The 12351-nt window shown below is 46.4% G+C and overlaps 1 pseudogene; it reads right to left on the bottom strand.

Annotated features, from left to right (window-relative positions):
- Positions 1-283: 283 nt before the first annotated feature.
- The window catches only part of LOC112073788 (alpha-tubulin N-acetyltransferase 1-like), a 25772-nt pseudogene continuing 13704 nt past the window's right edge, over positions 284-12351 (bottom strand).

Genomic DNA, 12351 nt, shown 5'->3' with positions numbered 1-12351 from the left:
CTTCCTCTCTCCTACTCTCTCATCCGTATCCATCTGTGGCTGTCTTCCCTTCTATCTCTCTATCTCATCATCCGTACCATCTGACGCTGTCTTCCCTTCTCTCTTTCACTCTCATCGTCATATCCATTGTGGCCTGTCTTTTCCCTTCTATCTCTCTACTCCTCACTCATCGCCGTATCCATCTGTGGCGTCTTCCCTTCTACTCTCTACTCTCATGTCACCTAGTCCATTGCGGCTGTTTCCTTCCTCTCTCTACTCTCATGTCCGTATCCATCTGTGGCTGTCTTCCCTTCTATCTCTCTACTCTCATCATCCGTATCCATCTGCGGCTGTCTTCCTTTCCCTCTCTCTACTCTCATCGTCCGTATCCATCTGCGGCTGTCTTCCCTTCTCTCTCTCTCTATTCTCATCGTCCGTATCCATCTGTGGCTGTCTTCCCTTCTATCTCTACTCTAGCTCACAGTCCACTTCTGTAAATCTCTATTAAATCAGTCAGTCAGTCTCTTTCTCTTCTCTACTTCCTGCCTCTTATCCATCCGTCTGCCAGTCAGTCAGTCTTCTATCTCCTGCTTCTTATTCATCTGTCTATCAGTCAGTCAGTCTTCTATCTCCTGCTTCTTGTTCATCTGTCTATCAGTCAGCCCGTCTTCTATCTCCTGCCTCTTATCTATCTGTCAGTCTGTCAGCCCGTCTTCTATCTCCTGCCTCTTATCTATCTGTCAGTCTGTCAGCCCGTCTTCTATCTCCTGCTTCGTATCTATCCGTCAGTCTGTCAGTCAGTCTTCCATCTCCTGCTTCTTATTCATCTGTCTATCAGTCAGCCCGTCTTCTATCTCCTGCTTCTTGTCAGTCCGTCTGTGTTCCATGTGTGTCACCAGGGTCTGGTGTTCCTATATTCCTTCTTCTGCCTGACCCACTGAGCTGTTACAGCAGCTCTCTCCCCCCCTCCTCTCCCCCTGTCCTTCTCAACCACCTCCAGGGGCCCACCTCCTTTCTCTCCAGCCCTCCCAGGCCAGGGCTCTCCCCCTACCCCCATACGGAGCCCCTTCTCCAGCACCCTGGTCTCCATCTCAGCCTGTCTGTCTGGTTCTCTGGTGGTCATCATGGTGGTCTGGGAGCAGAGCGACTCCTTCCTGGATAGGGACAGAGGTGGAAGGGGCCTGGACAGGGACAAGGAGGGATGGAGAGAGGAGGCATATGATGAGAGGTAAGATGAGGGGATGAGTGAGAGAGATACGGAGAGTGTGAAGAAAGAAGAGAACTCGTTTGTGTGCTGCAGAGAAGGAAATGTAGTTCAGTCGAAACACAAATCCACTGTAATTCAACCTTATTTTTCTTGCTTTCAATTGTAGCCACCTACTTTTCAATACTTTTCCAATCCCCTGCATGCATTTTAGATATACAGTCTGTCAAATATATCCTGAGTATTACATCTTGGCCAACCTGTCTGTGTGTCCCAGTGGGTCTGTCTGTCCCCCTGTATCAGTCTCTCTCTCTCTCAATACTGGTGTCAAACCTGAGGAGGTACACARCACTAACAGGTCAGAGGTCACTCACAAGACAACACAGTACATTCCTGGGCACACTGGGTACAGTGGTCTACGTACTAAATGGCACCCTATTCCCTATGTAGTGCACTACTTTTGACCAGGGCCTGGTCTAAAGTAGTGCACTAAATRGGGAATATGCTCAAAAAGGCCCATAGGGCTCTGGTCTCAGAGCCTGGTTCCTCTTTAGGTTTCTTCCTAGGTTCCTGCCTTTCTAGGGAGTTTTTCCTAGCCACCGTGCTTCTGCATTGCTTGCTGTTTGGGGTTTTAGGCTGGGTTTCTGTACAGCACTTTGAGATATCAGCTGATGTAAAGAAGGGCTTTATAAATACATTTGATTGGTCTAAAGTAGTGCCCTATAGCGAACAGGGTGCCATTTGGGAGACATCCTTAGTGGTGTGTTGTTACGGTGTACTACACATGTCCCATAGCCAATCAGATCTGGTTACCTGGCAGTTTGAAGGTATTCTGCTGGGTCTCCAACAACAGCCCAAAGCCCCGGGTGTTGATGTAGCGACTGTAGAGGTTTCCCCTGGCAACTAGGCCTCGTTGGCTACCACGGCGATGGAGCAGGGAAGGTAAGAGAGGATAGGAAGAGCAAGGGAATGGGAGATAGAGGACAAACAAGAGCAGGACAGAGAAAACGAGAGATAGTGGAAGAAAGAGGGAGGGAAACAGGAATAGGGAGCGATGGAGACAGAACGTAGGAAAGTACAGAAAGGGGAAAAAGACAAGTGTGTGCAAAAGGAAAAAAGTGAAGTAAACAGCAAGAGAATTCAACAGAAAGGAAACACTAAATTAAAACAGAATTAGCAAACAATGGCARAACTGAATGCTTGACAAATCATACAAACAATAACTGAAAACAAAAAAACATTGTGATATGAAGTGAAAGCAACGYCAACAGAAAGACCCGAAGACTAATGTGAGAATTGTACAAGTAGGGCAGGGGTCCCCAAAAGTTTTTCCTACGATTACAGATTTTCTCAGGGGACCCCACACAGGGTCCCAACCCCAAGTTTGAGAACCACTGAAGTAGTGGTTTATGAAAAAGCTTTCTCTGGCTCATTATAAAATTCGAAGCATTGTTTCTTGTTGTTATGACAAAGTGAAAAGTGTTTTTTTTTTTTTTTTTTACATTATTGCGAACTTCATGTTAATAATAAACATGAATGAATATGCCTCCAAAAGTCATCCAAATATTATTTTAGTGGCCTCATACACTTAATGAGAGTACCTATGAAAGAACATTGTAGTTAAAAGGTAAAACTATTGGTCAAAATAAGCTCTAAACCGTGGTTACCAAGGGAACAGAAAGCAATCTCACTTGTTTTAATGCTTTCTTCTAGGAAATGTCAGGTAAAAGTTACAGGCAGCTTATTAAAATTCCCTCAACGGGACGACCGGCACACTAGGAAAGGTTGAACAAGTTCTAACCCACATAGAGAGCCATGTTTGTTCTGTTTTGTTCTTCTCCGTTTCGTAAGTAGATTAATCATTGATATAATACTAAACTCCCTGTCTTTGACCGACGGATGACAGCTAGGTTGCCTCCTGACTGTCCACACCCTGCTCCCGAAGTGTACACTTAAACACTTCCCGTCACGGATCCAAAAGCCTTGGGATTGGTGTAAACATTGGGCGTGGGGAAGTTCCCACCATTGAGGGAGTTTGATTAAGTGCACCAGTCTRTGGCCTGTGACTWGARCGGGCAAAAAGCGGTGAGGGAKGAGCGYCCTTTCTCCAATCGCACAGTAATCTGCGCTGCTCGGTCATGTTGTCAACAAGGTAACATGGTGCATCTTCCAGAAACATACAAAAGCTATTTTCCATAAAATATACGTTAGAATTTTTTTACAAATCAAAAACAATCATTTTGTGCATGTGAAAACACAGAATCTTACTCATTACTACACGTGCCTCACCTACGTCACTTCGTTTTGAGACGACTTCGCCCATCTGCCAAAACAAGGCACATCTCACTGGACCGTACCCACACACAAATACTACACTGACAGTCCAACACCACACACACACACACACACACACACACACACACACACACACACACACACACACACACACACACACACACACACACACACACACACACACACACACACACACACACACACTCTCTCCTCTCTCTCTTTACTAATGCTGCTGCTACTCTAACTATTTATCCTGATGGCCTAGTCACCTTTACCCAAACCTACATGTACAGGTTAGTGGTAGTCTTAGTCTTTACCTCAACTACCTCGTACCCCGGCACACTGACTCTGTACCGCTACTCCTCGTATATAGACTCATTATTATGTTACTATTTACAAAATGTTTGGTCCTTTTTAAGTCTGCATTGTTGGGAAAGGGCACATAAGTTGGCATTTCACGATAAAGTCTACACTTTCGGCAGATGTGACCAATACATTTGATTTGACCGGTTCACCTCCGGGAAGCAGCCCCGGTTCCTAAACCAACACAATGAACACTAACCTGGTTCACCTCCGGAAGCAGCCCGGTAAACCAACACAATGAACACTAACCTGGTTCACCTCCGGGAAGCAGCCCCGGTTCCAAAACCAACACAATGAACACTAACCTGGTTCACCTCCGGGAAGCAGCCCCGGTAACCAACACAATGAACACTAACCTGGTTCACCTCAGAAGCAGCCCCGGCTCCTAAACCAACACAATGAACACTAACCTGGTTCACTCCGAGAAGCAGCCCCGGCTCCTAAACCAAACAATGAACACTAACCTGGTTCACTCCGGAAGCAGCCGGTTCCTAAACCAACACAATGAACACTAACCTGGTTCACTCCGGGAAGCAGCCCCGGCTCCTAAACCAAACAAATGAACACTAACCTGGTTCACCTCCGGGAAGCAGCCCCGGCTCCTAAACCATACAATGAACACTAACCTGGTTCACCTCCGGGAAGCAGCCCGGTCCTAAACCAATACAATGAACACTAACCTGGTTCACCTCCGGAGCAGCCCCGGCTCCTAACCAATACAATGAACACTAACCTGGTTCACCTCCGGGAAGCAGCCCCGGCTCCTAAACCAACACAATGACACTAACCTGTTCCCTCCGGGAGCAGCCCCGGCTCCTAAACCAACACAATGAACACTAACCTGGTTCACCTCCGGGAGGCAGCCCCGCTCCTAACCAATACAATGAACACTAACCTGGTTCACCTAGGGCAGGCCTGGGGCGTTCATCCCTCACCGTTAAATCCATGACGGGAAGTGTGCCAGTGCACACTTAAGAGAGCAGGGTGGAGAACTGGGATGCAACCATGAGCTATCTAACAGGCTAGAAACCACTGCCTTTCCTTTAAAGAAGGAAGCAGTGGTGGGGGGCGTCAACAAGGGGGGGGGGGGGGTAAGGGAACTGTCCTCATTTTAGGACGTAGGGAGGCAGAGAGAGGATGAAATGGGTGTGAGGAAGGAGGAGGATGGGATGATTGCATTTGTGAGTGGTCAAATTGGATAAAAAGGGGGGTGGGGGTTTCCAATGTACACAGACAGTAGAGAAGGAATGGAAGAGAGAGAGAGAGAGAGAGAGAGAGAAAGAACAATATTTAGAAAAAGAGATCACAAAGAGAGCAGTGCTGGTCACACAGGACAATTAGGTGGGAGAGAGACAGACACAGAGACAGAGACAGAGACAGGGAGAGGAGAGGGAGAGGGAGAGGGAGAGGGAGAGGGAGAGGGAGACAGAGAGAGAGAGAGAGAGAGAGAGAGAGAGAGAGAGAGAGAGATGTTTTCGATATATAGATATATAGATTTTTTTCGATATGTATACTTTGACAATGTAAGTAATAATGAACTTGCCATGTCAATAAAGTCAATTGAATTGAATTGAGAGAGAGGAGAGAGAGAGAGAGAGAGAGAGAAGAGAGAGAGAGAGAGAGAGAGAAGAGAGAGAGAGAGAGAGAGAGAGAGAGAGAAGAGAGGAGAGGGAGAGGGAGGAGCAGGAGCGAAGGACGCTTGGAATCAGAGAGAAAGCACTTTACCCAGGAGCTGTGTACACTCCAAATGGCACCCTATTCCCTATAGTGCACTACTTTTGACCAGAGCCCTATGGACACTGGTCAAAGTAGTCCACTTCAAAGTGAATAATGTGGCATTTGGTGCCCTGAGGCTGCCTCTTTGTAACGAACAATATTCTTAATGAGAAGAATGTGTGTCCCCCGGGCCAAGCCTTCCAAACCTGGCAGAGTACAGACAGACCCTCAGAATGATGTGCCCCTCGGGACAAGCCTTCCAAACCTGGCAGAGATACAGACAGGCCCTCAGAATGCTGTGTCCCCAGGGCCAACTTCCAAACCTGGCAGAGATACAGACAGGCCCTCAGAATGATGTGCCCCTCGGGACAAGCCTTGCAAACCTGGCAGAGATACAGACAGGACTCAGAATGATGTGTCCCCAGGGCCAAGCCTTCCAAACCTGGCAGAAGATACAGACAGGCCCTCAGAATTCTGTGTCCCCAGGGCCAAGCCTTCCCACCACCTGGCAGAGATACAGACAGGCCCTCAGATTTAATGCTGTGCTGTACACTCTCCCACAAAACTGGATTAGTTTAGATAGTTTCCATGGAGGGAAGTTGTATTAGTACCTAGGGTAAAAAAAAAAAAAAATGCTGACAACCTCCCAAATGACTTAGTCCCTCCTGATTCTGGGAGTCAGGGATCCTCCTGTAAAACCTGGGCATTTAGTTTTGACAGTTTTTCAGGAATACCATACCTGGTGCGTTTTACCCTGTAGTTGAGGCTGTCGATGAGTGGGGGTTGGGGGCCGGGCCCCTGTAGCCCCCGGGGTTGGGGCACTGGCGGCCCTGTTGGGAGCACGGTGAGGATACCGAGCGAAGGAGAGAAGGGAGGAGCCACGGGGCAACACAAAGGCCAGGGGAGAGCCCTCTGCTCCTCTCGCACAGCTGGAGGGGGAGACAATCCATGAGGGAGAGGGGGGAGACAATACTATGAGGGAGAGGAGAGGGGGGAGGACAATACCATGAGGGAGAGGAGAGGGGGGAGACAATACCATGAGGGAGAGGAAGGGGGGAGACAATACCATGAGGGAGATGAGAGGGGGGAGACAATACCATGAGGGAGAGGAGAGGGGGAGACAATACCATGAGGGAGAGGAGAGGGGGGAGACAATACCATGAGGGAGAGGAGAGGGGGGAGACAATACCATGAGGGAGAGGAGAGGGGGGAGACAATACCATGAGGGAGAGGAGAGGGGGAGACAATACCATGAGGAGAGGAGAGGGGGGAGACAATACCATGAGGGAGAGGAGAGGGGGAGACAATACCATGAGGGAGAGGAGAGGGGGGAGACAATACCATGAGGGAGAGGAAGAGGAGAGGGGGGAGACAATACCATGAGGGAGAGGAGAGGGGGGAGACAAGTCCTATGTTACGTTTGACTAGACTGGACACAGAGGTTCTATGTTACATTAGACTAGACTGGACACAGATGTCCTATGTTACATTTTTCAACGTCCTACTGTTCACCAAGCTGCTCCTGAATGCTTATCCTAGGGAATGGCTCAGTGTCTTTCAGACTAAACTGACCTACAGTAACGAGGCAGAATAGATAGATATGCCTGTCATGGAGAGAGGCCACACAAACGCAGCCGAATGACTACTGTCCTACAGCACTGTGTTTACAATGACGTGGTGAAATATCCCTACAATTAACAATGTTTAGTCCCAGGGACAATATGATGTCATACGATGTCTTGACTGGGCTTTCTAGTACAACTAAATGATGTAAATCTGACATATTCCAGCTGTGCTGGGCCAGTTTCCCGGACCCAGATTAAGCCTAGTCCTGGGCTAAGAATCTCCATTAAATGTGTTTAATCCAGGACTAGCCTTAATCTGGGTCCGGGAAACTGGCCCATTAGGAGTTATCCTCCACGTGTTCTGTCCAAGTTGAAACGGTGGCTCACCCCCTCTCTGTGGTAGTGAGTAGGGCTTGATCTCTCCCTCCAGCTTTTTGGGGGGAACCTTTCTCGACTGGGCCGCTGTGGAAGAGGATACAGTCAGCACGGGGGGAAAACATTATGGCAGGCGTATGTTAACCCCATGGCAGGCCTATGTTAACCCCATGGCAGGCCTATGGCAGGCCTATGTTAACCCCATGGCAGGCCTATGGCAGGCCTATGTTAACCCCATGGCAGGCCTATGGCAGGCCTATGTTAACCCCATGGCAACCCTATGGCAGGCCTATGTTAACCCCATGGCAGGCCTATGGCAACCCCATGGCTACCCTATGGCAGGCCTATGGCAGGCCTATAGCAACCCTATGGCAGGCCTATGGCAACCCTATGGCAACCCAATGGCAACCCTATGGCAGCCCTATGGCAACCCAAAGGCAGGCCTATGTTAACCCTATGGCAGGCCTATAGCAACCCTATGGCAGGCCTATGGCAGCCCTACGGCAACCCTATGGCNTATGGCAGGCCTATGGCAGCCCTACGGCAACCCTATGGCGGGCCTATGGCAGCCCTATGGCAACCCAAAGGCAGGCCTATGACAACCCTATGGCAACCAAATGGCAGGCCTATGACAACCCTATGGCAACCCAAAGGCAGGCCTATGACAACCCTATGGCAACCCAATGGCAGGCCTATGGCAGCCCTACGACAGGCCTATGGCAACCCAATGGCAGGCCTATGGCAGCCCAATGGCAGGCCTATGGCAACCCTATGGCAGGCCTATGGCAACCCTATGGCAGGCCTATGGCAGCCCTACGACAGGCCTATGGCAACCCTATGGCAGGCCTGGGTACAACGTGAGAGGACCTAAACATGCCGTCTAACCTTCATACAAACAAACACTGCAACGTACTGCACATTCACTATACGTAGATGTCATATGATCCTGAGAAAACACATTCACTATACGTAGATGGCATATGATCCTCAGAAAACACATTCACTATACGTAGATGTCATATGATCCTGAGAAAATGTCTTTGTCCAAGAACATTAAAGTGGAGTGAGGTTAATGTAACTTGCCTCTATAAAAAAATGGCAGACATTGAATGTTAGTGGGTAGAGCCATCCATACAAACAGGTAAATACATCTATACAAACAGGTAAATACATCTATACAAACAGGTAGAGTCATCTATACAAACAGGTAAATACATCTATACAAACATATCTCTACTTGTCTCATACATTGGCTTGCGAAAGTATTCACCTCATTTGGCATTTTTTCTATTTTGTTGCCTTACAACCTGGAATTAAAATTGATTTTGGGGGGGTTTGTATCATTTGATTTACACAACATGCCTACCACTTTGAAGAAACAAACAAGAATTAAGACAAAAAAACGGAAAACTTGAGCGTGCATAACTATTCACCCCACCCTCCCAAAGTCAAAGTCAATACTTTGTTGCTTTAGCAGTATGCTTAGGGTCATTGTCCTGCTGGAAGGTGAACCTCCGTCCCAGTCTCAAATCTCTTGAAGACTGAAACAGGTTTCCAAGTGTTTCCCTGTATTTAGCGCCATCCATCATTCCTTCAATTCTGACCAGTTTCCCAGTCCCTGCCAATGAAAAACATCCCCACAGCATGATGATGCCACCACCATGCTTCACTGTGGGGATGATGTTCTTGGGGGTGATGAGAGGTGTTGGGTTTGAGCCAGACATAGCGTTTTTCTTGATGGACAAAAAGCAAAATGTTTGTCTCATTTAACCGGAGTACCTTCTTCCATATGTTTGGGGTGTCTCCCACATGCCTTTTGGCGAACACCAAACGTGTTTGCATATTTTTTTATTAAGCAATGGCCTTTTTCTGGACACTCTTCCGTAAAGCCCAACTCTGTGGAGTGTACAGCTTAAAGTGGTCCTATGGACAGATACTCCAATCTCCACTGTGGAGCTTTGCAGCTCCTTCAGGGTTATCTTTGGTCTCTTTGTTGCCTCTCTGATGAATGCCCTCCTTGCCTGGTCCTTGAGTTTTGGTGGACGGCCCTCTCTTGGCAGGTTTGCTGTGGTGCCATATTCTTTCCATTCTTTAATAATGGATTTAATGGTGCTCCGTGGGATTTTCAAAGTTTCTGATATTTTTTTATAACCCAACCCTGATCTGTACTTCTCAACAACTTGGACCCTGACCTGTTTGGAAAGCTCCTTGGTCTTCATGGTGCCGCTTGCTTGGTGGCGTCCCTTGCTTAGTGGTGTTGCAGACAGTTGAAATCAGAAGTTTACATACGCTTAGATTGGAGTCATTAAAATGGGGCCTTAGGTGTACAGTTAAAGACGGAAGTTTAAGTTTAAGTTGGAGTCATTAAAACTCGTTTTTCAACCACTCCACAAATGTCTTGTCAACAAACTATAGTTTTGGCAAGTCGGTTAGGACATCTACTTTGTGCATGACACAAGTAATTTTTCCAACAATTGTTTACAGACATATTATTTCACTTATAATTCACTGTATCACAATTCCAGTGGGTCAGAAGTTTCCATACACTAAGTTGACTGTGCCTTTAAACAGCTTGGTAAATTCCAGAAAATGATGTCATGGCTTTGGAAGCTTCTGATAGGCTAATTGACATCATTTGAGTCAATTGGAGGTGTACCTGTGGATGTATTTCAAGGCCTACCTTCAAACTCAGTGCCTCTTTGCTTGACATCATGGGAAAATCAAAAGAAATCAGCTAAGACCTCAGAAAAGAAATTGTAGACCTCCACAAGTCTGGTTCATCCTTGGGAGGAATTTCCAAACACCTGAAGGTACCTTGTTCATCTGTACAAACAGATGCCAGTAAGCCAGTTTAAACACCATGGGACCACGCAGCCGTCATACCGCTGAGGAAGGAGACGCGTTCTGTCTCCTAGAGATGAACGTACTTTGGTGCGAAAAGTGCAAATCAATCCCAGAACAACAGCAAAACAACATCAAAGGAGCTTGTGACGATCCACAGTAAAACGAATCCTACATCGACATAACCTAAAAGGCCGCTCAGCAAGGAAGAAACCACTGCTCCAAAATCGCCATAAAAAAGCCAGACTACGGTTTGCAACTGCACATGAAGACAAAGATCTGACTTTTTGGAGAAATGTCCTCTGGTCTGATGAAACAAAAATAGAACTGTTTGGCTGTGTGATATTAGGTTGCTTCTTGTGTAAATATTTTCTGTCTGGATTTTAATTATTTGTATACAGACCATTGTTATGTTTGGAGGAAAACGGGGGAGGCTTGCAAGCCAAAGAACATCATCCCAACCGTGTAGCACGGGAGTGGCAGCATCATGTTGTGGGAGTGCTTTGCTGCAGGAGGGACTGGTGCACTTCACAAAATAGATAGCATCATGAAGAGGGGAAATTGTGTGGATATATTGAAGCAACATCTCAAGACATCAGTCAGGAAGTTAAAGCTTGGTCGCAAATGGGTCTTCCAAATGGACAGTGAGGCATGGGGCTCACTGTCTCTACTATTATTCTGACATTTCACATTCTTAAAATAAAGTGGTGATCCTAACTGACCTAAGACAGGGATTTTTTACTAGGATTAAATGTCAGGAATTGTGAAAAGCTGAGTTTAAATGTATTTGGCTAAGGTGTATGTAAACTTCTGACTTCAACTCTATATATATACTGAGATCATGTGACACTTAGATTGCACACAGGTGGACTTTATTTAACAAATTATGTGACTTTGAAGGTAATTGGTTGCACCAGATCTTATTTAGGGGCTTCATAGCAAAGGGGGTGAATACATATGCACGCACCACTTTTGCGTTTTTATTTGATATAATTTTTTGAAACAGGTTTTATTTATTTTTTCACTTCACCAATTTTGACTATTTTGTGTATGTCCATTATATGAAATCCAAATAAAAATCAATTTAAATTACAGGTTTTAATGCAACAAAATAGGAAAAATGCCACGGGGGTGAATACTTTTGCAAGGCACTGTATGTGTGTATATGGCTCTGAAATGGGTGGGACTACAAACAGGTCTATTACTATCAGTGGTGTGGGGAAGGCAGCCAGGGACATTGTTAGGGGCAGTGTATCTATCTGATCTCAGGGTAACCATAGCAGCCTGGTACCTGGGAGACTAGCTCCAGTATATGATCATATATCTACAGTATATTGTAGATTGTGTCATATATTGGACCCAGCCTGGGAGAGAAGCAGGGTAGTGATACAGAAAAGCAAACACACACACAGGCAGAGACAGGAGAAAGAGAGAGAGAGAGAGAGAGATCCCTTTGTTGATGTCAGGGCCCCTGTTTCTCCTCCTCTTTCTCTCTCTCAGAGACAGAGACAGAGAGAGACAGAGAGAGACAGAGACAGAGAGAGAGAGACAGAGAGAGAGAGCCCTGACATCAATGAAGGGATAGAGCAGCTAAATGAGAAAGAAAGCGGAGAGTGGATGCGAGGAAAGAGAAAGAGTAACAGAGACAGAGAGTTTCTTACAAAAAGCCGTACGTTCTCTGATCCAGAGGAGAGGGAGGCCAGCCTGGGAAAGTTTGGTGAAACAAAAGCCGGCGGAAAAATGTAATAAGAACAAGTGAACTCTGAAGTAGTGCACTTCACAGAACAGCACTTTCCAGGGTTAGTGACTCTCCAAAAATGTCCAATATACTGGAGGGTGCAAATGGGGAAATTGGGATAATTTTTTTGTAGACTACTTTTGTTCATTTAACAAAAATGTTTAAAAAAAATGTTTTTACAATATATTACTTCAGAAAAGCAGCACTGTAGCTCGTCTCATACTACTACTAATACTACTAATATCTCATACTACTACTAATATCTCATACTACTA

The sequence above is a fragment of the Salvelinus sp. IW2-2015 genome, unplaced genomic scaffold (genome assembly GCF_002910315.2).
Source record: "Salvelinus sp. IW2-2015 unplaced genomic scaffold, ASM291031v2 Un_scaffold2366, whole genome shotgun sequence".
Lineage (NCBI taxonomy): Eukaryota > Metazoa > Chordata > Actinopteri > Salmoniformes > Salmonidae > Salvelinus > Salvelinus sp. IW2-2015.
This window is presented reverse-complemented; position numbering and strand designations above follow the sequence as displayed.